Below are 27,520 nucleotides of genomic sequence, written 5' to 3' on the forward strand. Positions count from 1 at the left end.
CTGTTCGCCTGCTGTGCCCCCCGTTCACTTCTCCTGCCTGGTATGCTAATGAATAGCATCGGTACAAGGAGGAGGTGAGTTTTTTTTTCTCCCTGACTGTGACGCTCTCCGCTGCGACTGGACAGTGCTACAGCCAGGGAGAAGGAGATGCCCACTGAGAAACAGGGCAGTCTCTGCCCCCTTGTACCAATGCTATTCATTAGCATACCAAGAGGGAAAAGTGAACGGGGGGCACAGCGGGCGAACAGAGCGACGCCCAGACAAACCAGTAAGCAATATTACATCCCTGCACTATGCCCTACATAACCTGCTAGTTATTTCATAATGTCTGGACCCATAAAAGGTCCTCTTTAAGGGCTCATGGACACAAACTTATTTTTGGTACACATCCGATCCGCATTTTTTGAGGGTCGGAAGTGGACCTAGTCACTTCAATGGGGCCAAAAAAAATGCGGCCAGCGCACCCATTCCACTGCTACACAGAAAAACTGAATATGTCCTATTCTTATTCGTTTTATGGACAAGGATAGGACAGTTCTTTAGATGGCAGGACATTTCATTCTGCAAAATGAAGAACACACACGACCTGTATCCGTGTTTTGCGGATCTGCAATTTGCAGAAGCTGAAACTGTTCTGTGCATGAGCCCTAAAGGAGAGATTAAAAGATATCACTTGCGGGAATGTCCTACTTCTGCCTAAAAAGTTTTAATTATATTGCACTTCCACCATATGGCTGTGCATATGCTTTTGTCTCTTGGTCATCAGGTGTACATGTAAGAGATTTTTGGAGAGATTTACTTATTATTGGCTTGACACACCATGATGGTTCCAGTGAGTTCTTATATACAAGATATCACTTGTAGGAAATATACTACTTCTGCCTAAAAAGGTCTAATTAGATCACACTCCTCCCATATGTCCATGCATATGCTTCTTTCTCTTGGGCATCAGCTGCCCATGCTAGATATTCAAAGAGAGATTTTTTTTTGGCTTGACACACCAAGATGGTTCCAGATGGTTCCAGTGAATTCTTATATACAATATCACTTGTAGAACATGTCCTACTTCTGTCTTAAAAGGTCTAATTAGATTGAACTCCCACCATGTGTTTATGCGTGTGCTTCTGCCTTTTAGTCACCAAGTGTACATGATAGAGATTTTTGGAGAGATGTTCTTATTGGCTTGACACACTGTGATAGTTCCACTGAGTTCTATCACTATCAAGTTATCACTTGTAGGAAATGTCCTACTTCTACCTACAAAAGTCTAATTAGATTGCTCTCCCACCATGGGTTCATGCATGTGCTTTGGCTCTTGGGTTCTTATATATAGTTGAAACAGCTTTTGGTTCCTTGATGTTTTTTATTTGTTGGCATGGGGATTATCTCAGTTGGAGTTTTGTAGATTTTTATTAAGTCCAAATTTCTGTGGTTATTAATAGTGTTGAGCGAGTGTGCTCGAGTAGAACACTTCGCGATGTTCGGGTATTCTACCGAGCACAATGGAAGTCAATGGGAGAACCCCTGCATGGAGTTTGTATGTTCTCCCTGTGTTTGTGTGGGTCTCCTCCGGGTACTCCAAAGACATACTGATAGGGACCTTAGATTGTGAGCTCCATTGGGGACAGTTGGATGCTAATGTCTGTAAAGCGCTGCGGAATATAGTAGCACTATATAAATGCATAAAATAAATCTGCATCCCCCAGGAGGTTCTTATCTATGTCTGTTTGTAATGATGGATACCCCCAGCTGTGTTGTGGATTCATCAATCAATGTACTACTTTGAGTTGCAGCCCCACAAGTTCCCCACCAATTGGACCAAGGTGACAGTTTTAATTTCAGTGCTGTCTGGAAAGGCCCTTACCTGGCCTAACCCACTATGAGAGAGAAGTGATCCAGTGAGCGGCAATCAGCAAAAGTTCCCAGCAACCTTCTGCAGAGTCTTTGAAGAACTCTGGCCTCTGCCAGTATGAAGTGCAGAGTTCCACATTAGTTTTCTCTTGGAGATAAGGTCTGACTTTCCTCAAAGAACATTAGGCTTAAAAGGGTTTTCAGCTGTTCCTGTGAGCCCCGCGGCCTTCTCGCAGCTTACCAACATTGTATAGTGGCTTGCCTGCCTTGACCTCAGCTTGCCATTGACCACAAATTTTGTCTCACCCCTCAGTGTTTTCCACTGGTGTCTCTGATCCCCGTGGGTCAGCAGCCAACTACACCTGTGCAGTCAACTAGATAGAAGTAGAAATGCTTTACAAGCTCCTCCTATGTCTAAAACACCCAGCTGCCAGTTTCCTGCATATGTATATATGACATGGGAAAACGTTGCTTGAGATTGGACAAACGTTGCTTACGATGTGACATACTTTTAAAATACCATTTTTGGGGAATAGCTCTCTGTACTCTACTGTAAATGAAATACAGTACAATTTGGGAAGTGAAACTGACATGGCAGGTTTCCCTTATGGCTCATGCACGCGGCCGTTGTGTGACCGTTCCGTGCATTGGGGACCGCAATTTGCGGTCCCCAATGTACGGGCAACATCGGTGTGGCAGCCGGGATGGATCGAGACCCATTTAACTTGAAGTGGGTCAACATATTTTTTTGCAGTGCGGAGGCACGGCCAGAAACAACACGGAAACACTCTGAAGTGCCTCCGTGGGGTTGCGATCCGTGATTCCGTTTCCGCATTTCTGTGATTGCGGAGTGACCATGGGCTGGTGCCCTTGTATTGCAGACCCGCCATATGCGGGCCGCAATACGGCCACGGTCACACAACGGCCTTGTGCATGACCCCTTAAAAGGTTTGTCCGACCTTGACGTAGATGACTACTGGGGACCTCCCCTGTCCCCCTGAACTTAAAAGAACCCATTCACCTGTCCACCAGGAGGCGCCTTGGTCCGATGACTGCTACAACCAATGACAGGCCTCAGCAGTCACAGCGACATGAATGGCAGCTTAGGCATATGTAGCTTTTTTGTGTTTTAACTCTATGACATCTCTATTTTTTAACTGTATGACATATTACTGCCTTTTGGACCCAGCCCTTTCATGGTCCTAAAAATTCTGCCTGTCCACCAATTTTTTACTATTGTGGGAAGGTCTTTGGTCTGTTCTTTGGGGGAGGGTGGGGGTGTTAGGCTGCAGTTTAGGAACGTGTGGCATTAAAGGGGTTATCCTAACCTGGAAAACCTACCACACTGCATGGGCCCCTCATACAGAGAGTACTTGCCTGGTCCCCAACGCCATGTGACGCAAGGGGGCAGGTCACTGTCACGGCCTGCTATTATCTGCACCCCCGTCAACGGATGTTGTTATCTGTATGTGGCGAGATGCAGTGAAGGATCCGGCAGGACACAGGCATTGTAGACCAAGTAAGTATTTTCTATATGACGGGCCCAGGCATTTTTTATGGGTTTTTACCAGGTTTGGATAACCCCTTTAAAATGAGATAAACCAAACCACCCTGTGATACGAGTTGAGCATTGTTAAAGGGCTTTTCCGGGAGTATAATATTGATGAAATATCTTCAGGATAGGTCATCAATATCTAATCGATGGTGGTCTGCCACCACTACTGATCAGCTGTTTAAAGAAGCACTCCAGTGAACGATGTGGCCTCCTCACAGAATATCAAGTGCCATACATTTTACGGTATTGCAGCCCAAACCCATTTATTTGGATGGGACTGAGCTGTACATAGGCCATGTGACTGACAATTGTGACATCACAGCTTTAAACAAGTGATAGGCAAGAAAGCCAAGAGTTGGACTGTCACCAATCAGATATTGATGACCTGCCCTGAGTATAGTTCATCAGTATCTGATTAATGAGAGTTAAAGTGTAACTGTCATTTTTTTTTATTTGCTATTTTTAATTAGAGCTAGGCATGTATACCTGAGTTAGTCTGTCAATGATTGTCAAAAGATCTGTAATTGCCTTATAATAACAGCTTTCATTGATGTCCCCTGTCCAGTGGCGTAGCTAGAAATGACTGGGCCCCACAGCAAATTTTTGGATGGGGCCCCCCTCCCCCAGTAATTTTTTCGCAACCCCTTCCTTTCATGCCGCCCCATTCCTGTGGCTAGTAAAGATCGCTCTCTCAGACCAGGCCCGGCAGCTGTTCCTTCCATTTTCTACACTGTCTATACTGTCACTGTATGTAAGTTCATTGTGTAATACTGTTGAGGAAACCCTGACAAAATCTTTTAGTCCTCCTCCTCCTGGACGGGCCTCTTCTGGGTTAGGGTCCCAAAGCAGCCGCTTCCCCTGCTTCATCTATAGCTACGCCTCTGCCCCTGTGCCTTTCCACTGTTCCCTTAAAAGACAGTTGCTATGGCTTGTCTGTCTCCGGCTAAGAAGACACATAGACAAAGGGGCGGTCCTTCACACTGCATGCCTGCATTAGGCTTCAGAGTGAGGAGGCGTGTCTCTCAGTAATCCGATCTGATTGGCTGGCTACAGAAAGTGTGTATGTGAAGTGAGGCAAAGCAGTTTTGGCCTCAGAACTGGCAGAGGAGCCATCTTGAGAAGGTCCTCATATTGTAAATGTTTAAAAAGCTGTAACTAAGGGATAAACTCAAGGAAAACAGTGGTATGTGAAGAAATGAAAGATTGCTTTATAATGTGAATATCAAGTGCCATACATTTTACTGTATTTCAGCCCAAACCCATTTATTTGGATGGGACTGAGCTGTACATAGGCCATGTGACTGACAATTGTGACATCACAGCTTTAAACAAGTGATAGGCAAGAATGCCAAGAGTTGGACTGTCACCAATCAGATATTGATGACCTGCCCTGAGTATAGTTCATCAGTATCTGATTATTGAGAGTTAACTGTGTAACTGTCATTTTTTTTAAAAATTGCTATTTTTAATTAGGCATGTATACCTGAGTTAGTCTGTCAATGATTGTCAAAAGATCTGTAAGAAGCAGTAACATATGCTAAAACTGATTTTTTGATGAAAACATGACGGTTAAACTTTAACCCTTGCCCCCCACCACCAATGAGCTATTTGAAGCTGTGACGTCACTAGTGTTATGAATATTATACTTCTGGAAAATCCCTGTAACATTTTGAATCCATTTTAACCTTATTTTTACATGCATACCATAACAAGATGCCTAACAAGCAAACAATGACTACGGTACATCAGAAAGAACACTAGTAATATGTCTCAGAAGGCGGAGAGAGCTCTGAACGAACTAACACTCTTGCCATATGGGTAAGATGTGCTAATAGCCCAGGCTGGTTTGGGAGCAGAAGCATAAGATACATTTATTAAAGTCATATTGGAAACATGAGATGTGTTCTAGAAGCTGATCAGAGAGTTGTGCGTGAAAAACAGAGAGAATATTCCTAGCGAAACTGAGAGGCAGTGACTGTAACTGTACCAGTGCACTTAAATTGGCAAGCAGTGCTTAAAATAGCCATGAAAGCTGAGCTTAAAAGATCCCTTATTAAATTCTCCAGCTACCCAGGCGGACATCACAAGGGGAACTGTTCTTGAATAAAGCAGTGCACCGCAAGCTTCAAGTTTAATGTTGCCCTGGCTTTATCTGTCAATCATGACCCCGTGAACTGTCCGACTGCAGACCACCTTCTGTAAAAATGTAAAGCCATGAAAAATGGATTCGGAGGTTGGATATGTTGTACATAGCTTTGTTTTCACCCTGTGTCATTCTCTGGTGGACATGATAACCCATGCATGGAAGCATTGTACTAATGTTTATTCTCTATTTTCCTACAGTATCATTCTCTGGTGGACATGATAACCCATGCATGGAAACATTGCTCTAATGTTTATTGGCACATGGGTCTCAAAACAAAACCCCACAAGTCAAAGTCTATTTTTGAGTTGCGATGAACAGAGGTTTGACATATTGCAAACCACAGAAGGATTAAGTCATTGGAGCATAAAACATAGTAACATTTGCTCACAGAGTACACTGTGTGTATATAATAGAGGTTTACTAGTGGGGTTTTAGCCACCTTAAAGTGTATGTCTGCTTTTTACCACCATCATTTTTAGGACCTTAATACTGTGCTGATTAATTTCTCAACATATCTTTATAGTGGTCTGAGCTTTGTTTTGCTGATACAGAGCTCCAAATTCCCTGTGTAGCCATATATTTAAAGGATAACATTCTTGCTACCTGCAGCTACCACTTGGGGGAGCTTCAGAGCTCACTGTGTACTATTTATTGAAGTCAATAATAATACAGTATGCAGCAAGCTCCTCTACTCCCTCTAGTGGTGGCAGCAAGCAGCCAGTATAGCAGTTTGAAAGTTTATCAGTACTGGTGTAATGGAAAACTAGCTTAGCTGTTCATAGCAACCAACCAGATTCCACCTTTCATTTTCCAAAGGAGCTCTTAAAAAAAGGTGACGTTGATTGTTTGCTATGGGCAACTGAGACAGTTTTCTTTTACACCAGTATTGATAAATTCCCCCCATATTTTCTTCCAATATATTCACCCAATATCTTGATGCCTGATGCAGTTGCTGTCTTTTGTGGCTTTCTGAATAATACAATATCAAGAATACAAGAAGGTGAAGAGTGACAACCATTAATCTTCTCAGCTTTGAGTATTCTGATAGTTTCCGCAATGGTCTATTGCACACGACTGTATAGCTTTTTAAGTATTTTGCGGTCCGCAAAAAACGGATCCTCAAAAAATACGGATGACGTCCGCGTGCATTCCTTTTTTTGCGGAACGGAACAGCTGGCCCCTGATAGAACAGTACTATCCTTGTCTGTTATGCGGACAATAATAGGACAGAAACGTAAATAAGAAAACGGAATGCATATGGAGTACATTCTATTTTTTTGCGGACCCATTGAAATGAATGGTTCCGTATACGGACCGCAAAAAAATGGAACAAAAAACGTTTGTGTGCAAGAGGCCTAAATCTATCCCAGCTATGTGAGGCTGTTGGCAACCAATCTCTCCCTCCTTGCAGAGGGATAGGATTTGAACACTTTCTTTGATGTGCTTCCTTGCACAGGGCATTTTCGCTTTAGAAGATTTGTCTTATTCTGAATTACACTGGCACATGTGTAATACTTCATTTCCCATGTGGTGGCGCTGCAGGGAAATTGAACACTTGCTGCCAGGTTTCTCTACAGATTGCAGCTGATCGTGGTGCCAGCAAGGGAACATTTTCTGATTTGCTCTCCAGATCTGATCTTCATTTAGGTCATTCCATTTTGTGCTATTTTGTGTGGGATAAGCTAGACTTTAAAGCCCCTAGTGGGAATGATCAAGTTCATTATGTCGTATGTAAAATGATGTGATGCTTACAACCACTAGTTTGCTGGAAAACGGTAAATAGAAGACAATTAGAAACCCAGAAAAATATTACTTAGCTTTTTAAGAAATAAAGACTGTCAAGATTTTCTGAGAGGGCTATAATACAGTGCAACCGGAAAGATTAATTATACTCCAGGATGAATGTAGTCCAAGACTAAAGAAATAATATGGTAAGCAGAATACAAACTGATGTTTAAGTAGATGGTATCAAGCAGATATAATTAGCCGGAAGGAGCCTTTATTCCCATTTATACAGGGCTTTTTCATGTGACATGTAAAAAGGGCTAAAAAATTTATAAAAAATTTAAGGCTTTTTTCACTTTACTTCTTGAGTGTCTTTTTACTATTTGCATTGGAAATAATGTATACTGCTGGGTGTATGTTTCACTGGACGCCTGTGATGGAATAGCAAAGTCTGCTATGCTATCCCATGTAGCTAAAATGAAAATCCCACCAAATGCCGCTAAACAGAGACAAAAAATAAAAAAATGTTGGCATCCGTAGCTGTAAAAGGGGCCTTTGGGTTAGTTTGACAGATGCGCCAGCAGCTTGCCAGAAGCATATAGTAAATGCACACCCAAGACACAATGTGAAAAGAGTCTTATTTTCCATAATAAGAATAAAAATGTACTAGCGCTACAAGCACACATTTTCATGTGGATTTCTGCACCAAAACCACACCAAAAACCACATGTTTTACTCTGACAAACAGGTTGTCACATGGGGGTTTAAAAAGTTGCAGAAAAGTGTCTTGCAATTTTATGACGCCCAACACTGGCGAAGCAATGTTAGTAAATGACCCCCTGCATGTTTAGAAGTGGGGCACACCAGCTGGATACATGTATGTACATCTATGCAATTTACTACTGCGTCAAGTCGGGAAATAGAGACCTGATCTTTATAACAGCAGTAACTCACCAGTGACTTCATGTTGGACTCAAACTCATCAGGTGTGAATTGAAGGTTAATGTACAGCACAAGACATTAGGGTAGGGCTACACGGGGACAATGGTCGTGGCCAGGATCTCAGGGGCATCGCAGAGTAGCAGTGATCCAATAGAAATGGAGGGGATTGCAGCACAACTCATATGTTTGCTGTGACCCCTAAATGCGAATCACAAAAAATACAGCAGTGTCCCGCTACCAGTGTTAGGCCTCTTTCACACGGGCGTGTGTGACCCGTGGTCGTGCTGCGGGCCGCAATGCACGAGCATAGTCCGTGGGGCAGCCGCAGCGGATCGCGGACCCATTCACTTGAATGGGTCCACGATCCGGCCGTTCTGCAAAAAGATAGGACATGTTCTATCTTTTTGCGGAACGGAAGTACGAGACGAAAATAATTTTGAATACTTCGCTCATCTCTATCAGATACTAACGTATCAGGTGTGAATTTAGATTTAGTGTGCACACGAAGACCCGCGGCACACAATATATGTATCAACTGATCTGTTTATCAGGCCAGGACTGTTTAGAAGTGGAATTTTAGTTTTTATTTTAATAATCGTCTCAGACAGTGATTTGGACTTTCTAATTAATTATTATTATAGATTTATGCTGTCGGTTACTTGAGTGGCAGTACATTTTTATTTTTCGTGTTTATTTCGTTTTGCAGAGACAGGATACTTTGTAGTACAGGGCATTCATTATCTGGAATCTTTGTTCCCACCAGTGAGTCACCCTTGGCCAGTATACTGCCAGCTTTTATTTTCAATAGTAGCTCAGAGGATGCTCCAGTGGGCAAAGTCTCGGACACAAAATGGTGGGCACCAAACTGAAGACAAATCCAATTTGAGATGATTTTGGAGCCAATTACTCGTCACTAGGGTCCATTTGTTATGGGATGAGCACATGTAGTTTGTTAGGCCTTTTTGAGGATGTCTTGTGTGTACAGTGATAACAATAAAGATTATAATGAAATGAAAAATGACTGGTATACATGTTCGGTATGGATGAAGTTAGGGGCTCAGAATCACCTTCTCTGTATAGGCCCATGGAACCGCAGTTCAACACTTATTTTCAGTTGTTTCACACTTCTTTGTTATGTATATAATTCCACATGTGTTAATTCATAGTTTTGATGTGAATCTACAATTTTCATAGTCATGAAAATAAAAAAAACTCTTTGAATGAGAAGGTGTGTCCAAACTTTTGGTCTGTACTATATATGTGGTAGGCAATTGAGAGTGCCGGATTTGTGTGAGGGGGAGGCGGGGCGTTCACTATTTAAACCTGGCCCTCCTGCCCCCACTTGTCGGTTTGAACACTTTCAAATCGGCTTGTGGGTTGGTGCCAGAGAAGTGTGTGCGTCACTGGAGGATCGGGTGATCGGTTGCGTCGGGCTCGTCGCTACGGTGATTAGGTAGGCAGGGTGGCCGCACACCCATCTTGCGATGTATTAACATATTGGGTATTATGTATTAACATGTGGGGCTGCCGAGCGTGCCGCCGGTCCCCAACCGCGCTGGCGACTACCCGCGCCCCCGATCCCTGCCGGCACCCCCAGTGACATCTCCGGTTTTCTCTAGGTGTGTACTCGTGGTTACTACACACTCCCGCTCTAGGCACCCCCATACAGGCACCCCGATCCGCGCCAGGCCCGGCGCCAAGCACCCCCGCTCCCACATACAGTGTCCCCCAGGCGGGCACCCCTCACCTGTGGCGCAGCAGCGTCGGATCACGCCGGCCGTCGGCTCCACAGCACAGCTCACTGTCTTGCTGCGCTCCAGCAGCTCCTGGCTTGTTAGTGGGTGACACCTACAGGCCCATACTGGTACTGCAGTCCAGGTACAGGCATCCCTTGCTCAGGCAGTGGCTAGGTACAAGGCAGTGGCCAGGTACAAGGCAGGGGAAAGGGGAAAAAAAAAAAGTATGTGTTTAATATATTTGGAATATGTATGAAGAGCAAAGACATAGAGGGTTTCAAGGAGGCGGTGCTGGCCACTGCACTTGCGCACGCAGCCGGGCCGCCCGAAAGGCCGTACGGTGCGGCAGGGGGTTGGTTAAAGCGCAGTCGCCATAGTCCGGTGGTTAGCTAGGGAGCGGCGGCATGAGTGAAGGGTCACCCAGCCGGCATGCGCTCACTCATATGTCTGTCCTTGTTTACCCAGGTCCACAGGTGGTTGGCTAAATTTACGACACTGTGGGGGTTTGTGGCTGTCATGGCCGCCAGGTGAGTTAGGGGTGGTGCATGCACGGGCTGAACCCCTCTTTTCTCCTGCTTAGGCTTGGGGGATGGTGGACTACTAGGTCCAGGCCGCTGACGCATCTATTACAGGGTGGCGCCTACAGTCGTGGCTTTTGGTGGGGGGGAGGGGAAAAAATAAAAAATAAAAAAATTTGTACAGAGTTGTTTGCTTTGCCAGGTCTGTCACGACTACAGACTCCTTATAAAGCCCTGCCACGACTGCAGGCAACAGTCTGTCATGTCTACAGACCCGCTCTAAAGCCCTGCCACGACTGCAGGCATCAGTCTGTCACGACTACAGACACGTTATAAAGTCCTGCCACGACTGCAGGCATCAGTCTGTCACGACTACAGACCCGCTCTAAAGCCCTGCCACGACTGCAGGCACAAATCCGTTGCGACTACAGACTCATTATTTAGGCCAGCCACTACGGCACGCAGTAACCGCACGACGACATACTCGTGAGCCATACTACCACGGCGGTAGGAGGGATTCCGGTACCGCTACTTACGATGCAGGGTCCCCTCGGGGCTGCAGGTGCGAGGCTAGGCTGGAGACTGTCGAGGGCCAGCCTGCAGCGTTCAACACAGTGTTGCAGACAGGGTCTGTCGCCAGCTCATCAGCATCCGCAGCGCCGGGTGGGTCCAGCTTTTCCACAACCATAGCTCCTTCCCATTTTGTTCCTCCCAATATCCGGCAGGATGTCCAATGACAAGTTGGGGCGCCCGGTGAAATACCTCGGTAAGTCACCTTTATGCAATAATTTTAATTATGCCATATGCCACTACAATCAATGCAGGTTGTTGCACTTATGTACCCAGTGTTTCAGGGCTCACCCCCGCGTCGCTTGCACGCAAAAAGGGGGGGAATCACGCATGACTAAGCGTGGTTAACGTGGATCTCCTCGCCTGTTTCTTAGCCGGTCACCCAGATTCAGATTGGGTACTATACGTGCTCAACGGTCTGCGGTACGGCTTCCACACAGGCTTGCTGGCTCTTCCGCAAGCCCCGCATGAGTGCGGGAACTTGGCGTCGGCTATCAGAGATCCCGAGACGGTCACCCAATTAATCCAAATCGAGCTGGATAAGGCTTATGTGATCGGCCCAGTGCGGCAGCCTCCGTTTGAGTGCTGGAGGGTCAACCCGGTCGGGGTGGTGACAGGAAAATTTTCCAATAAAAAAAAAAGATTGGTGTACGATTTGTCAGCCCCACATTCCTTAGCAGTCCCCAGTCTGAATTCTTTGATCCCCTCGGAAGAATTCTCCATGAGGTACGCCTCTATTGATGAGGCGATTGAGGTCATACTCAAGTTCGGGAGAGGGGCCTGGTTATCCAAGGCGGATATCACAGACGCCTTTAAACTGCTCCCCATCCATCCGGAACTCTGGCAGTGGCATGGGATAAAGTGGCAAGGGCTGTACTACTTTGCCAGCAAACTGACCTTCGGGTCCAAGTCAAGTCCATGGCTCTTTGATCAGTTGGCTAGCGCGTTGCATTGGGTCTTATCAGACGTCTTCAGGGTCAGCCATGTCACGCATTACCTGGACGACTTCCTTCTGGTCGAGCCCCCGACACGGCAGCCTCAGGACCTACAGCGCTTGCAGACAGTATTTTCTGACCTCAATGTGCCAATAGCTTCTCACAAAGTAGAAGGCCCCGACACCACCATCACGTTTTTAGGGATACGTTTAGACTCTGTGCGCATGCAGGCGAGTCTCCCACCTGATAAATTAGATAGAATCAGGCAGGCCGTGCATAGGTGGGCTCAAGTGAGAGTAGCTTCCAGAGCGGACCTGCAATCCCTGTTAGGCATGCTCAATTTTGCCATGCGCATCATTCCCCAAGGCAGGTCCTTCATCTCTAGGCTTTTGGCGCTGCTCCCACAGGCCCGCGCACAGAACGAGATGGTACGGTTAGGTCCAGAGGCCATGGCCGACCTGATGATGTGGGACAGGTTTTTGACACACTGGAATGGCGTGTCGCTCTTCATTCCGGTAGTCTCGAACCAGTCTCCAGTGGTCCACACTGATGCCTCATCGTCAGTCGGCTTTGCCGCGCTGTACGGCTACCACTGGTTCGCGGGTCCTTGGCCACCGGAGGTCGCATCCATTCCAGGTTTCTCTTCGTGTTCCGCCTTGTTTGAGGTATATCCCTTAGTGGGGGCAGCAGTGGCGTGGGGCGAGCAGTGGAGGAACTGCACGGTACTATTTCTCACGGACAATACGGCAGTTGTGGACATCGTCATGAAGGGCAGGTCTAGTTCCAAACTGGTCATGTCATTCGTGAGGAGGTTCGTCTGGTTGTCTCTGACACACAATTTTCGTTTCATATGCAGGCACATCAGTGGAGAACGCAATGTCGCTGCAGACGCCTTATCCCGCCTTAATTTTCCACTTTTCTTTCAGGTTTGTCCAGGGGCAGATCTCTCGCCGACACCAATTCCGCACCAGGCCCAGCTGCGCTTGGATTAGTCTCGCATCTCACCGTAGCTAAGACACTGATGGCTAAATCCTTGTCCCACAATACCCTGCGGGCATATAAGACAGCGTGGCGCCTGTTCCAGAAATATGAAAATACCTACCCGGCCGCAGGCCTGGGACCTATCACTCACCTACTGGGTTTTGTTGGGTTTTGCCACTCTCAATTACACTTATCCTATAGTACGGTTAAATTATACCTGGCAGGTATTCAGCACCACCGGTACAGCCTATATCCGGAACTACCGTCACTTTTCTCTACCCACCCTATCAAAGTGGCGTTGAAGGGTTTGCGCAAGACGTCTGTCGCAAAACGACAGGTGCGTCAGCCCTTTACCGGCCGCTTGTTCAGGTTGGGGACAGACAAACTACAGGGCGAACCATTCGGCCCACAGGTTAGCGCGCTGGTAGTAACAGCATTGTATCTGGCCTTCTATGGGTTCCTCAGGCCAGGTGAGCTAATGGGCGCCAACACGCTGGCCGTGTGCTTGCAGAAAGGTCAGCTCGTCCGGCGCGGGTCCATCTATGTGCTCTCCTTGGCCTCAACCAAAACGACATGGCCCGGGGAGTCGGTGGAGGTCAGATACTTCCCCACGGCCAATAGGTGGTGTCCGGTACGTGCCTTTTTGATGCTTGGCTCCTCAGCATTGAATCCGAGCCGACATCTTCTCCCCTACTCGCACTAGGCCATACCCGGCTAACCATCGCGGTCTTTCTTAAATACATTGGGGTAGCCCCCTTTAGGCTACCCTTCTATAAGCAGTTCCGGCACAACTCTGCTGCTTCTAGTAGGCAGGGGAGGGTAGGCTTAGGTAGGGTATCCTCTCAGCATGAGCCGATCCGAGCACAAATATATATATATTGCTCCCCCATAGTTCCAGTATATATAATGCCCCCTGTAGTGCCAATATATATATTTATATGACTCCTGTAGAGCCAGCATATAATGCTCCTCCATCCCCCATAGTGCCAGTATACTGTGTGTGTATAAGTTTATATATATATATATATATATATATATACATACACCGTTGTGTTCAAAATAATAGCAGTGTGTTTAAAAACGTGAATAAAGCTCAAAATCCTTCTACTAGCTTTTACTGTATTTGCATACACACAAATGCATTGGGAACACTACACATTCTATTCCAAATCAAAACATGAAGAAAAATATGTCAAATTTGTGTTGTTCCTCTAAAAAAAAAATAAACAAATGTGAATATTAGACTAATCACTATATAAACTAAAAAAAGGTTTGAAGATTTTGCTTTCCTTTGAATCACCTAAATAATATTTAGTTGTATAACCACTGTTTCTGAGAACTGCTTACATTTGTGTTGCATGGAGTCAACCAACTTCTGGCCTCAGGATGATTAGACTCCATTCCACAGTTCTTCTCTATTTCTTGGTTTTGCCTGAGAAACTGCATTTTTGATGTCACCCCCACAAGTTTTCTGTTGGATTAAGATCCGGGGATTGGGCTGACCACTCCATAATGTCAATCTTGTTGGTCTACAACCAAGATGTTGCACGTTTACTGGTGTGTTTGGGGTCGTTGTCTTGTTGGAACACCCATTTCAAGGGTATTTCCTCTTCAGCATAAGGCAGCACGACCTCTTCAAGTATTCTGATGTTTTCAGACTGTCTCCAGCAACTAGACCCAAAAAGAACAATCTTACTTTCATCAGTCCACAAAATGTCTCTTTAGGTCAGTCAATATGCTCTTTGGCAAATTGTAACCTCTTCAGCACATGTCTTTTTTTCAACAGTGGAACTTTGCGGGGGCTTCTTGCAGATGGTTTGGCTTCACATAGGCGTATTCCAATTGTAACAGTACTCACAGGTAACTTTAGACCTTCTTTGATCTTCCTGGAGCTGATTGTTGGCTGAGTCCTTGTCATTTTGGCTATTCTATCTATTCGAATGGTAATTTTTCACTTTCTTCCACGTCTTTCAGGTTTTGGTTGCCATTTTAAAGCATTTGTGATCATTTTAGATGAGCAGCCTATCATTTTCTGCATTTCATTATATGTTTTCCCCTCTTCAATCAACTATAATCAAGGTACGCTGTTCTTCTGAACAATGTCTGGAATTACCCATGTTGCTCAGAATTTCAGAGAGAAATGCACTGTAACCAGCATGTACAATATTTTCTGCCTTCCTTCCTTAAATAAGGGCAATAATTGCCAACTGTTTTTTAAAGAATGAATGACCTCACTCATTGAACTCCACACTGCTATTATTTTGAACATGCCCCTTTCAATTAGTGATTCAATTACACAGAATCAGCAGCATGCATGTCATGACTGTTGGTTCTGTTGGGTTTCTATTATTCTAATACACCTGCTAGTAAATTATTTCCCATGTAGAAATATCATTTCTACCAAAAACAGTGATTGATCAGGTTAGTGATGTCTGACTGCTATTATTTTGAGCAAAACTGTATATACCTCCTATAGTGCCAGTACATATATAATGTCCCCATATTACCAGTATATAATGCTCCTCTACCCCCCTGTAGTGCCAGTATATAATGTTTCTCCATCCCAGTGCCACTATTTAATGTTCCTCCCCTTAGTGCCAGTATATATTGCTGCCCCCCCCAGTGCCAATATATAATGCTCCCCCTTAGTGCCAATATATAATACTCCCACCTTAGTGCCAGTATAGAATCCGCCCCCTTAGTGCCAGTATGCAATGCTGTCCCCATAGTGCCAGTATAGTCCCAAATGATCACAGCACTCAGCAGTAATCTGGCTTATTTGAGGGTGCTCGTCAAGGTTCTGTTCCTGACTCCACCTCAGGATCCACACTTGTAGTATTTATACAATTAGACAGCACTCCAACTGGTAGATATGCTAATTAGTGTATTTATTCAGCCGGACATGATGGTGCTAACCCTGCTCCGGGTCACAACCTAGCCTGATGAAGGGCTTTCCTTTAGCCCGAAACGTTGTATTTTTGTGCACCATCATGTCCGGCTGAATAAATACACTAATTAGCATATCTACCAGTTGGAGTGCTGAGTATATAATGCTGTCCCCCTTAGTACCAATAAATAATGCTCCTTCCCTTAGTGCCAGTATATAATGCCCCCCCCCTTAGTGCCAGTATATAATGCTCCCGACCCAGTGCCAGTATTTAATGCTTCCCCACCTTAGTGCCAGTATATAATGCCCCCAATGCCAGCATATAATTCTCCCCCTCTTTAGTGGAAGTATATAATGCCCCCCCCCCCATTTCCAGTATTTAATGCACCGCCATTAGTGCCAGTATATAATGCTTCTCCACCCCAGTGCTAATATTTAATGCTCCTCCGTTAGTGCCAGTATATATTGCTGCCCCCTTAGTGTCAGTATATAATGCTCCCCCTCTTAGTGCCAATATATAATGGCGGTCACTATTAAAGGGTGGCCACTGTGAAAGTCCCTGTTAAAGGGGCGGTCTCCGTTAAAGGGCAGCCATTGTGAAAGTTCACTGTTAAAGGGGTGGTCACCATTAAAGGGGCGGCCATTGTGAAAGTCACTGTTAAATGGGCAGTCACTGTTAAAGGGGCGGTCACCGTTAAAGGGGCAGTCACTGTTAAAGGGGCGGTCACTGTTAAAGGGGCGGCCACCGTTAAAGGGGCAGCCACTGTGAAAGTCACTGTTAAAGGGCCGGTCACCGTTAAAGGGGCAGTCACTGTTAAAGGGGCGGTCACTGTTAAAGGGACGGTCACTGTTAAAGGGACGGTCACTGTTAAAGGGACGGTCACTGTTAAAGGGACGGTCACTGTTAAAGGGACGGTCACTGTTAAAGGGACGGCCACCGTTAAAGGGACGGCCACCGTTAAAGGGACGGCCACTGTGAAAGTCACTGTTAAATGGGCGGTCACCGTTAAAGGGGCGGCCACTATGAAAGTCACTGTTAATCGAGCGCTCAACATTAAAGGGCGGCCACTGTGAAAGTCCCTGTTAAAGGGGCGGTCACCGTTAAAGAGGCGGCCACTGTGAAAGTGACTCTTAAAGGGGCAAACACCGTTAAAGGGGCGGCCATTGTGAAAGTCACTGTTATTTAATATAAAATTGCAATAAATAAATACCCGAGCAACGTCGGGTCATTAGCTAGTAATTTAATATAATCTAGTTATGTAAAATTAGATCAGTCACCTTGTCCACAGTTTCTTGGGACTTCATGTATCAGGCTCCAGAAGGCCATAATATTACCTTCTTTTTTGTATTTTGTCTAGTTTGTGTGAGACTTGGTCAAGCTGAGGCTGAAAGATGAAAAGAATTACGGTACATTATATTTTTGACAGGAAGTTAAAAAAAAAATGTTATGTTGTAATATACATGTGTCCGTGTCAATTTAGTGTCATATTTCCACAGTCCCTTTTTCTGACAATTCTCAGATTTGGATATCTCAAAATCAAAGCTTGGAATATTGCTGTCAAATTAAGATTGGTGAAAGCGATGTTATCCCAATATGTAGTGTGGGGATGTGCTCGTGGTAGGCTACGGTAGCGGCGGCAGTATTGAGGCAATCATAGACAGTCTTTGTGATACACTGTGACTTTATTCACACCAACGGCATAACAGGCAATGTGCAGACCACACAGGTGCATATCCACATAGTGCATAGAACAAAAGTCCTTCCATAGAAAATAAACAGCAGGTTTGAGTCACCTTGTTTTGGACAGCACACAGCAGTTCTGCAGGCTTCTAGGCTATCTGCCTTTGTCTCCCTCAGGCCAGAGCCCCTTTGGCTTGTAGCACCACAGGTCCCAGGGCTATCCTTCAATGTGTGCTGCGCCCAGACTCTCCTTCATCAGCACTCACTCTGTCTGTGGAAATCTCCAGCTCAGCAAGACACACCCCACCCCCATCATCAGCAGGCTGGATTCTTAAAGGCCCAGCTCCACCAAAAACCTGGGCTGGCCGTGGGGAACAGGCACCCCCCCACTCTTTACCTGTTCCCAGTAAGAACCGGCCCGGACACGCTGCGCCAGCAGCATTCGCCGCTGTAACCGCAATGATCCGGTTCTTACTCCACCGAGGCCAGGACCTCTGGTGGCACGTATCGTCCGTCCATTATTATTCCGGGGACTCTCCTACATATCCCCCCCCTTTGTTCACCCCTGAGGGCTTGAACATACTGTTCAAGCCTGAGGGGGTGAACACATGCACAGCAGTGTACCCGGGACAGGGCATCTGCGTTCCCCTGTAAGCGGCCGGCCCTGTGCTCAACAGTGAACTTAAAGTTCTGGAGGGACAAGAACCACCTGGTAACCCGAGCGCTCCCCTCCTTAGCCCGACTCATCCACTGGAGAGGGGAGTGGTCGGTCACCAGACGGAACCTTCTCCCCAGAAGGTAATATCTGAGAGACTCGAGTGCCCACTTGATGGCGAGGCACTCTCTCTCCACAATGCTATACCGGGTTTCTGCTGGGGTAAGCTTGCGGCTTAGAAAAACCACGGGGTGCTCTTCCCCGTTGAGCTCCTGGGAAAGCACAGCCCCTAGTCCTACTCCCGAGGCATCTGTTTGAACTACAAACTCCCGCTTGAAGTCGGGCGTCACCAGAACTGGGGACTCACATAGGGCCGACTTCAAACGGGAGAACGCCTCCTCCTCCTTCTCCCCCCAGCGAACCATCACCGACTTTCTACCCTTCAAGAGGCCGGTTAACGGGGCTGCCAAGGTGGCAAAATGGGGAATGAACCTCATGTAGTACCCAATCAGGCCCAAAAATGACCGTATTTGCTTGGACGTACGAGGCCTGGGCCAATTCCGGATTGCTTCAACTTTATTTACTTGGGGCCTAATGACTCCGCGTCCAATCACATACCCCAAATAGCGAGCTTCCTCTAGTCCCACCGAGCATTTTTTTGGGTTGGCAGTTAACCCCGCCTTCCTTAGAGAATCTATCACTGCCTGAAGTTTTGACAAATGACCCTCCCAGTCTGGGCTAAACACGACTATATCATCCAGATACGCGGAGGTATACTGGTGATGGGGCTTGAGGATGACATCCATCAGACGCTGGAACGTAGCCGGAGCGCCATGCAACCCAAAAGGCAACACCCTATACTGAAAAAGCCCCTCCGGGGTGACAAAGGCCGTCTTCTCCTTTGCCGCCTCCGTCAGAGGTACCTGCCAGTAGCCCTTCATGAGATCTAGGATCGAAAAATACCGGGCTTTTCCCAGCCGCTCTATCAACTCGTCTACCCGAGGCATGGGATAGGCGTCAAATTTTGATACCTCATTCAATTTCCTAAAATCATTACAGAACCGTAATGAACCATCCGGTTTGGGAATAAGGACAATCGGGCTAGCCCACTCGCTCTTTGACTCTTCTATGACCCCTAGACGTAGCATCGATCTTACCTCCTGCGAAATGGCCTGTCGCCGAGCCTCCGGTACTCGGTATGGTCTTAGGCGGACTTTCACCCGGGGCTCGGTGACAATGTCATGCTCGATCAAGGTGGTACGTCCAGGAAGGTCAGAGAATACGTCCCTATTCTGACTAACAAATTCTTTCACCTCTTGTGCTTGTTTGGTCGACAGTCCGTCCCCTATCGTCACCCCAGCGGCGTTCTCCGGAACACCTGGTGACCCCGGGTCACTCCCTGACGTCCCGACAGAGGGCGGGCTGTCTGCAAACAAATTCTCTCTGTCTCTCCAAGGTTTTAGTAGATTCACATGATATACCTGTTCGGGCTTCCGCCTCCCTGGCTGGTATATCCTGTAATCAACTGGGCCCACCTTCTCCTTAACTTCATAGGGTCCTTGCCACCGGGCCAAGAATTTACTCTCGACCGTGGGCACGAGTACAAGAACTCGGTCCCCCGGGTGAAATGTCCTTACCCGGGCGGTTCGGTTATATACCCGACTCTGGGCCAGTTGTGCCGCTTCCATGTGCTCACGGACGATCGGCAACACGACCCCTATTCGGTCCTGCATTTTTCCTATGTGCTCTATCACACTTTTATGAGGCGTAGGCTGTTGCTCCCATGCTTCCTTAGCGATATCCAGTAGCCCACGGGGATGTCGCCCATATAACAACTCAAAGGGCGAGAACCCCGTGGACGCCTGGGGCACCTCCCGTACCGCAAACAAAACATAGGGCAACAGTAAGTCCCAATCCCTCCCGTCCTTAGCCACGACTCTTTTTAGCATGGACTTCAGGGTCTTATTAAACCGTTCTACTAACCCATCGGTTTGGGGATGGTAGACGGACGTGTGCAGGTGTTTAATATTTAATAGCTTACACAATTCCTTTGTTATTTTGGACATAAAGGGTGTCCCCTGGTCCGTCAGAATCTCCTTTGGTATCCCCACCCGGGCAAACATACTCATGAGCTCTTTAGCTATTACCTTGGCCGACGTATGGCGCAATGGGACCGCCTCCGGATAGCGAGTGGCATAGTCTAACACTACCAGGATGTGTTGGTGACCTCGGGCTGACTTAATAATGGGGCCTACCAGATCCATGGCGATCCTTTCGAAGGGCACCTCTATAATGGGCATAGGTACCAGTGGACTGCGATAGTGAGGTTGGGGGCTAGTCAGCTGACACACTGGACAGGACTGACAGAACCTCCGGACTTCCTCATATATCCCAGGCCAATAGAACCGTTGTAGAATTCGCTCCAGCGTTTTCTTAACCCCCAGATGACCACCCAACACATGCGCATGCGCTAAATCCAAGACCATTCGCCGGTAAGGCTGGGGCACCACCAGTTGTTCCACCACCTCCTGCCTCACCTTGTCTACCCTATATAACAGGTCCTGGTTATAGGCCAGGTGAGGAAATACGGTATCGGCGCCGGGACGCTGGGCAACACCATTAACCACCGACACACCTTCTCTAGCCCGCAATAACGTCGAATCCTGGAGCTGTGCGGTCCCGAAGGTTTCTCGGGGTACCTCCAGATCCAGGATGGACGAACTTTCTACTGTCTCACCCGCCAATACTTCTAGGGGAAACCGGTCAGGGTTACACTCTACCTCCTCTACGGTGACCCCTACAGCTGGGGTCCCTGCCTCGGGGTCCTCGGGCTCGGGACCTGGACATTTTCCTTCCCCATAGGTAGGCAACCCGTTCCTCCACAAAGTCCAGAACAGGGGAAAGTCCCTCCCCAATATTGCGGCATAAGGGAGCCGTCTCCCCACCCCGACGACATGTGGTACCTCCTTTCCACACACTGCCAGGGTAACCTTAGTGGTGGGATACTCCCTGCGATCCCCATGTATACAGACAATGGTAAGGGTTCGCCTTTCTGGGAGTTTTTCCGTTACCAGCGACTCATGGACCAGAGTTACCAGGCTCCCAGAGTCCAGCAGGGCCTGCACGGAGTGTCCATTAACAACGACATCACACACCGGAGGGTTGTCCGCCGCCAGCAGGGGGTCAGCTATATACACCGGTTGGGCATAAAAAGAGGACCGGCGAGCGAACCCGCAGTCCATGGGTTCGGATGCCCTAGGGCAGTTGGATGCCACATGTCCCCAGTCCTGACAATGCCAACATCTGATCCTCGCAGCCTCCCTCCTCCCCAGGGTATTCCTCCCACGGACTGGAGATCCACTCCCCTCCTTATGTGGTGGGATCCCTTTTTCAGGATCCCGGGTCGGCAGCGGGGGCTGACGTGACTTCGGTAGTACCGCTGAGTCCCGCCCCAAATCCTGAGTGGCCATATACCTCTCCACCAGGCTAACCAGTTGTTCCAGGTTGCCTGGATCGCCTTGTCCCACCCAGCGCTGTATGGCTCTCGGGAGGGTACGCACGAACCTGTCGACCACGACCCTTTCAACCATCTGAGAAGGGCTCAATATCTCAGGCTGAAGCCATTTTTTTACTAGGTGAAGTAAGTCATAGGCTTGTGACCGGGCGGGTCGGGACTCGGCAAACACCCACTGATACACCCTGTTCGCTCGCACATAGGTGTTTACCCCCAACCTGGCCAACACCTCAGCTTTTAGCCTCTCATAGTCCTTGGCCTCATCGCAGCTGAGGTCAAAATAGACCTTTTGTGCGTCCCCCACCAGAAAAGGCGCCACCACCTCGGCCCACTGCTCCAACGGCAGCCTCTCTTGCTCCGCGGTTCTTTCGAATACCATCAGGTATGCCTCTATATCATCTCCCGGACCCATTTTCCTCAGGGCGGATCGGACTTTGTCCCTGGCGGTAGACACAGTCGGGGTTGTCGCAGTTAAAACTCCTTGCAGGGATGTTTGCACCGACTCTTGCATGGCTACCAGCTGCTGCATTAGGAGAGTGTTTGTTTGCTGCTGTGCACACATAGCCTCCTCATGTCTTTTTTGCTGTAGCTCATTACTTTCCCTCTGAGCCTGCAATGCCTGTTGCTGCTGTACATTACTCTGAATCAGGTGCTTAATGGCCTCCTCCATCTTGTCAGGAACCATAAAACTTGCAGGCCTGATATATGACATGCAGTCCAACACAACTTTTGCCTCAGGCCTGCCTCACTGCAGGAATGCCCGCTCCAAGCCACCAATTGTGGGGATGTGCTCGTGGTAGGCTACGGTAGCGGCGGCAGTATTGAGGCAATCATAGACAGTCTTTGTGATACACTGTGACTTTATTCACACCAACGGCATAACAGGCAATGTGCAGACCACACAGGTGCATATCCACATAGTGCATAGAACAAAAGTCCTTCCATAGAAAATAAACAGCAGGTTTGAGTCACCTTGTTTTGGACAGACCACAGCAGTTCTGCAGGCTTCTAGGCTATCTGCCTTTGTCTCCCTCAGGCCAGAGCCCCTTTGGCTTGTAGCACCACAGGTCCCAGGGCTATCCTTCAATGTGTGCTGCGCCCAGACTCTCCTTCATCAGCACTCACTCTGTCTGTGGAAATCTCCAGCTCAGCAAGACACACCCCACCCCCGTCATCAGCAGGCTGGATTCTTAAAGGCCCAGCTCCACCAAAAACCTGGGCTGGCCGTGGGGAACAGGCACCCCCCCACTCTTTACCTGTTCCCAGTAAGAACCGGCCCGGACACGCTGCGCCAGCAGCATTCGCCGCTGTAACCGCAATGATCCGGTTCTTACTCCACCGAGGCCAGGACCTCTGGTGGCACGTATCGTCCGTCCATTATTATTCCGGGGACTCTCCTACAGTAGGTATCTATTTCTTCTTCTAGTTCTTCATGAAGTTGGATTTTACGGGGACAGACAGTAAACATGGAGGCTTAGGGCCCTTTCACACCTGCGTTATTGTCTTCCGGCATAGAGTTCCGTCGTCGGGGCTCTATGCCGGAAGAATACTGATCAGGATTTTCCTAATGCATTCTGAATGGACAGTCCGTCCTTCAGGATGCATCAGGATGTCTTCAGTTCCGGAACGGAACTTTTTCTGGCCGCAGCAAATAGCGCAGCATGCTGCGCTTTTTGCTCCGGCCAAAAATCCGGAACACTTGCCGCAAGGCCGGATCCGGAATGAATGCCCATCGAAAGGCATTGATCCGGATCCGGCCTTAAGCTAAACGTCGTTTCGGCGCATTGCCGGATGCGACGTTTAGCTTTTTCTCAATGGTTACCATGGCTGCCGGGACGCTAAAGTCCTGGCAGCCATGGTAAACTGTAGTGGGGAGCGGGGAGCGGCATACTTACCATCCGTGCGGCTCCCGGGGCGCTCCAGAGTGACGTCAGGGCGCCCCACGCACATGGATGACGTGATCGCATGGATCACATGATCCATGCGCATGGGGCGCTCTGACGTCATTCTGGAGCGCCCCGGGAGCCGCACGGATGGTAAGTATGCTGCTCCCCCGCTCCCCACTACTACTATGGCACCCAGGACTTTAGTAGCGTCCTGGGTGCCATAGTAACACTGAAAGCATTTTGAAGACGGATCCGTCTTCAAATGCTTTCAGTACACTTGCGTTTTTCCGGATCCGGCGTGTAATTCCGGCAAGTGGAGTACACGCCGGATCCGGACAACGCAAGTGTGAAAGAGGCCTTAGACAAGCAAACAATTCATAAGACATTGCAGTAAACAGAAGAAAATTCAGTGTTTGAATGAAACACGTATTGACAGATGAGATTGCTGAGAATCAGAAGGGTCATAGGTACAATTTGGTGGGATTTTTATTATGAAGGTCAGAGGGTTGTGGCCTATCAGAAAGGAGTGTTTAGCCTAATCCAATAAGCTTAAGGTCTAGTGGTGGGAAAAGAAGGACCAGGTGATAACTTTTTTTTTAATGTTTAATAAGAAATACCTATCAACCCCACAGTTTAAAATCTTGATCCATGATTAGGGTTAATCTGTGTGGAAAACGTCCGCAATTTTTTGCTGGGTTCTAGCAGAGTGGGTGTGACTAGCTTTCCAGGTCACCTTTGCAGATAGAAGTGTAACAGCCTAGGCCTGAGACCTTATCCAAAATCTCTTGCTTTACATGGGGAAACCTGTGGGATGAGAAAAAAAATCTTACTTGGCACACCCACAGATATATTTTTTTCTATCATTCACCCCTCTGATAGCATATCTATTTATCCATCCATCTACTGTATATCTATCTAGCTTGAAAAATTGTGGCAGCACTCCACTGTAGGTAAAAGGGTGATGGATCCGCTTTATTACTCGAGAACACAAAGTTTCAGCCCTGTTCAATGGGGTCTTTCTCAAGCTATTGCCAAAGTGAGGTGTATATACCAGTGAAATAGTCATTGACATGATTGAACAATAAATCAACACATAAAAGTAATAATCACAATAGCGTGATTGTGCACAATATATCAGTGACCGGATTAAAATATCTTATAACACATAATGTTCACAGACCTTATGTGTGCTCAGGCCTCTTTTGCATATCTAATAAGGTGCTATAACAGTGCCAATGTCCCACTAGTGCTCATACAGCTCTGTATTCATGTACAATTTTTAATATATCCATCAGGAACAATAATACATCAAAGAAGGTTTACTCTAATATGGGTCCCATAATGTGAAAACGTTTGTGGCAGCATCAGGAAGTGTGGAGAGCGCAGGCGCCAGTCCGTGCCTGTGCAGAGCGATGGCACCCAGACTGCCAGTATTGCAGACAAGCCGCTTCATCACAGTGCGCATGGGCGGCCAAGCGGTCTAAGCACCAGCGCTCCCCAGATAACCAGAGGCCCACATTAAACAATGTACAAAATCAATACATAAATGCATCCCGGAGCAATCTGTTCATAAGACAAGTATCTGAATCAAAGAAAAAAAATCTATAATAAAGCGATCTCATCCAAGGCACTGTTTCCATCAGTGATTTTGAGCCAAATACAAGCTCTAAACACAGAACAGGTGCAGATCTTACCCTTATACCTTATGTCTGTGGAGGCTCCAATCCTGGTTTTGGCTCACAATCACTGATGGAAATCACTGACCAAAGCATTCAAGTGTGAATGAAGCTTCTGCATGAAAATCCATGTGGAAAATCCATGCATAAGGACTAATTCACGTCAGTGTTTTTGGTCAGGAGGCTCAAATCCTGGTTTTGGCTCACAATCACTGATGGAAATCACTGTGGGAGAGTGCTAGGGACAGTCATACAACGCGATCAGTGATGCAAGGCCATTCCTGAAGTGGACACTAATGCCTCATTCACACGTCAGTGTTCAGTCAGTGATTTTGAGCCAAAACCAGGTGCAGGTCTTTCCCTTATACCTTATGTTTGTGGAGGCTCCAATCCTGGTTTTGGCTCACAATCACTGATGGAAATCACTGACCGAACACTGACGTGTGAATGAGGCTTAACTGCTCCCTGTCATCACATTTTAAAGGAGCACTCACATCGACCCTTTAGCCTCTTTAACATATGTAGGAAAAGGACTGTTGTCTGATAAAGAATACAGGAATTACAGGCAAATAACAGCACCCCTTTGGATGACCTAGGTGTATGAGAAGTCAAAGTCGAATATAATAATCGCCAGGACTAATTGTTGGAACCCATATGGAGATGAAACCTTGATGGACATGTTGCCAAAAAAGGACTGGGGATCTTTGGTCCTTAGATCGCTTGGGCACTAGTGTTGGTCAAGCACCAAAGTGCTCGGGTGCTCGAGTAGAACACCTCAGGATGCTCGGGTGCTCTACTGAGCACCCGAGCACAATGGAAGTCAATGGGAGAACCCGAGCATTAAACTAGGCACCCCCTGCTCTGAAGAGAGGAGGGTGTCTGGTTCATAGGAAAAGGTGAGAAATTGATGGAAACACCACTGAAATGGTTCGGGAACAGCATGGGAAGGATGTCTGGATGCATCTTGGACTCCCAGGTTTCTGCTGGGAACGATGTTGTCCGAGTAGTACGCCACTTTTACAGACTGACAATAATACGCAAAAAAAAACTAACATAAAATTGCAAGGAACTGGCACTGCAATACACCCTTTATTACACATAAAGGAGGGTATCCTACACAGCCCTGAAAAAATATGATTGATGACCTGCTGGTGACCCTTAAAAACTATTGGAGCAAGGGCCTGCTGATATGACCTCATATGTTTAGCCACTTTCCTCTGGTGGAGTAGAGAAGTCAGGGGCAATCCAAGCCTTGTTCATTTTTATAAGAGTCAACCTGTCAGCATTTTCAGTTGACAGGCAGATGCACTTATCAGTTATTATGCCCCCAGCAGCACTAAATACCTGCTCTGACAAAATGCTGGTGGCGGGGCAGGCCAGCACCTCCAAGGCATAGAGTGCCAGTTCGTGTCACGTGCCAATAGTTGTAAGGCACAGAGGGATCACTGAGGACGCTGACACGATCTGCTACGTGTTCCTTCACCATCTTCCAAAATGTTTCCCTCCTTATGACACTAGGCCGCTCATCAGGTTGAGGGTTCTGGCGTAGTGTCATGAAACGGTCACAGGCCTTGGAGAGTGTTGCCCTGCCTCTGTTGGAACTGCTGTGTGTTCCCCTTGTGTCCCCTCCTCGGTTGGCCAAGGAACTACGTACTCTGCAGCCAGCATTGTCAGCTAGAAATTTTGGGAGCAATTTTTCCACAAGGACCTTCTGGTATTGCACCATTTTACTCATACTCTCCACCACAGGAATGAGAGATGAGAAGTTCTCTTCGAGAAGGGTCGAGAAGGGTGAACAACGAGTAATCAGTGTTGGCCAAAATGTGTATAACGCGAGGGTCACGGGAAAGGCAGCATAACATAAAGTTAGCCATGTGTGCCAGAGTCCCAACAGACAAGACTTCGCTGCCCTAATCAGGAGGATGACTCGCAATCTCCTCATCATCTTCCTCCTCTTCTACCCATCCACGCTGAACAGATGGAATAAAACTTCCATGGGTACTACCCTCTGTAGCGGAAGCAACTGTCTCCTGCTCCTCCTCCTCATCATCATCCAATTTGCGCTGAGAAGACGAACTGAGGGTAGTCTGGCTATCACCCTGTGTACTGTCTTCCCCCATTTCCACCTCTTCCACATGCAAAGCGTCCGCCTTCATTGTGAGCAGCAAGCGTTTCAGCAGACACAGAAGTGGGATGGTTACGCTGATAATAGCATTATCGCCGCTCACCATCTGTGTTGATTCCTCAAAGTTGCGTAAAACC

The 27,520-nt window shown here is 47.4% G+C and overlaps 1 protein-coding gene across 2 annotated transcripts in view; it reads left to right on the top strand.

Moving 5' to 3' along the window:
* SGCD (sarcoglycan delta) overlaps positions 1 to 27,520 on the top strand; it is a 756,997-nt gene that overhangs the window by 348,647 nt on the left and 380,830 nt on the right. The window lies entirely within an intron of this gene.

The sequence above is a fragment of the Bufo gargarizans genome, chromosome 2 (genome assembly GCF_014858855.1).
Source record: "Bufo gargarizans isolate SCDJY-AF-19 chromosome 2, ASM1485885v1, whole genome shotgun sequence".
Lineage (NCBI taxonomy): Eukaryota > Metazoa > Chordata > Amphibia > Anura > Bufonidae > Bufo > Bufo gargarizans.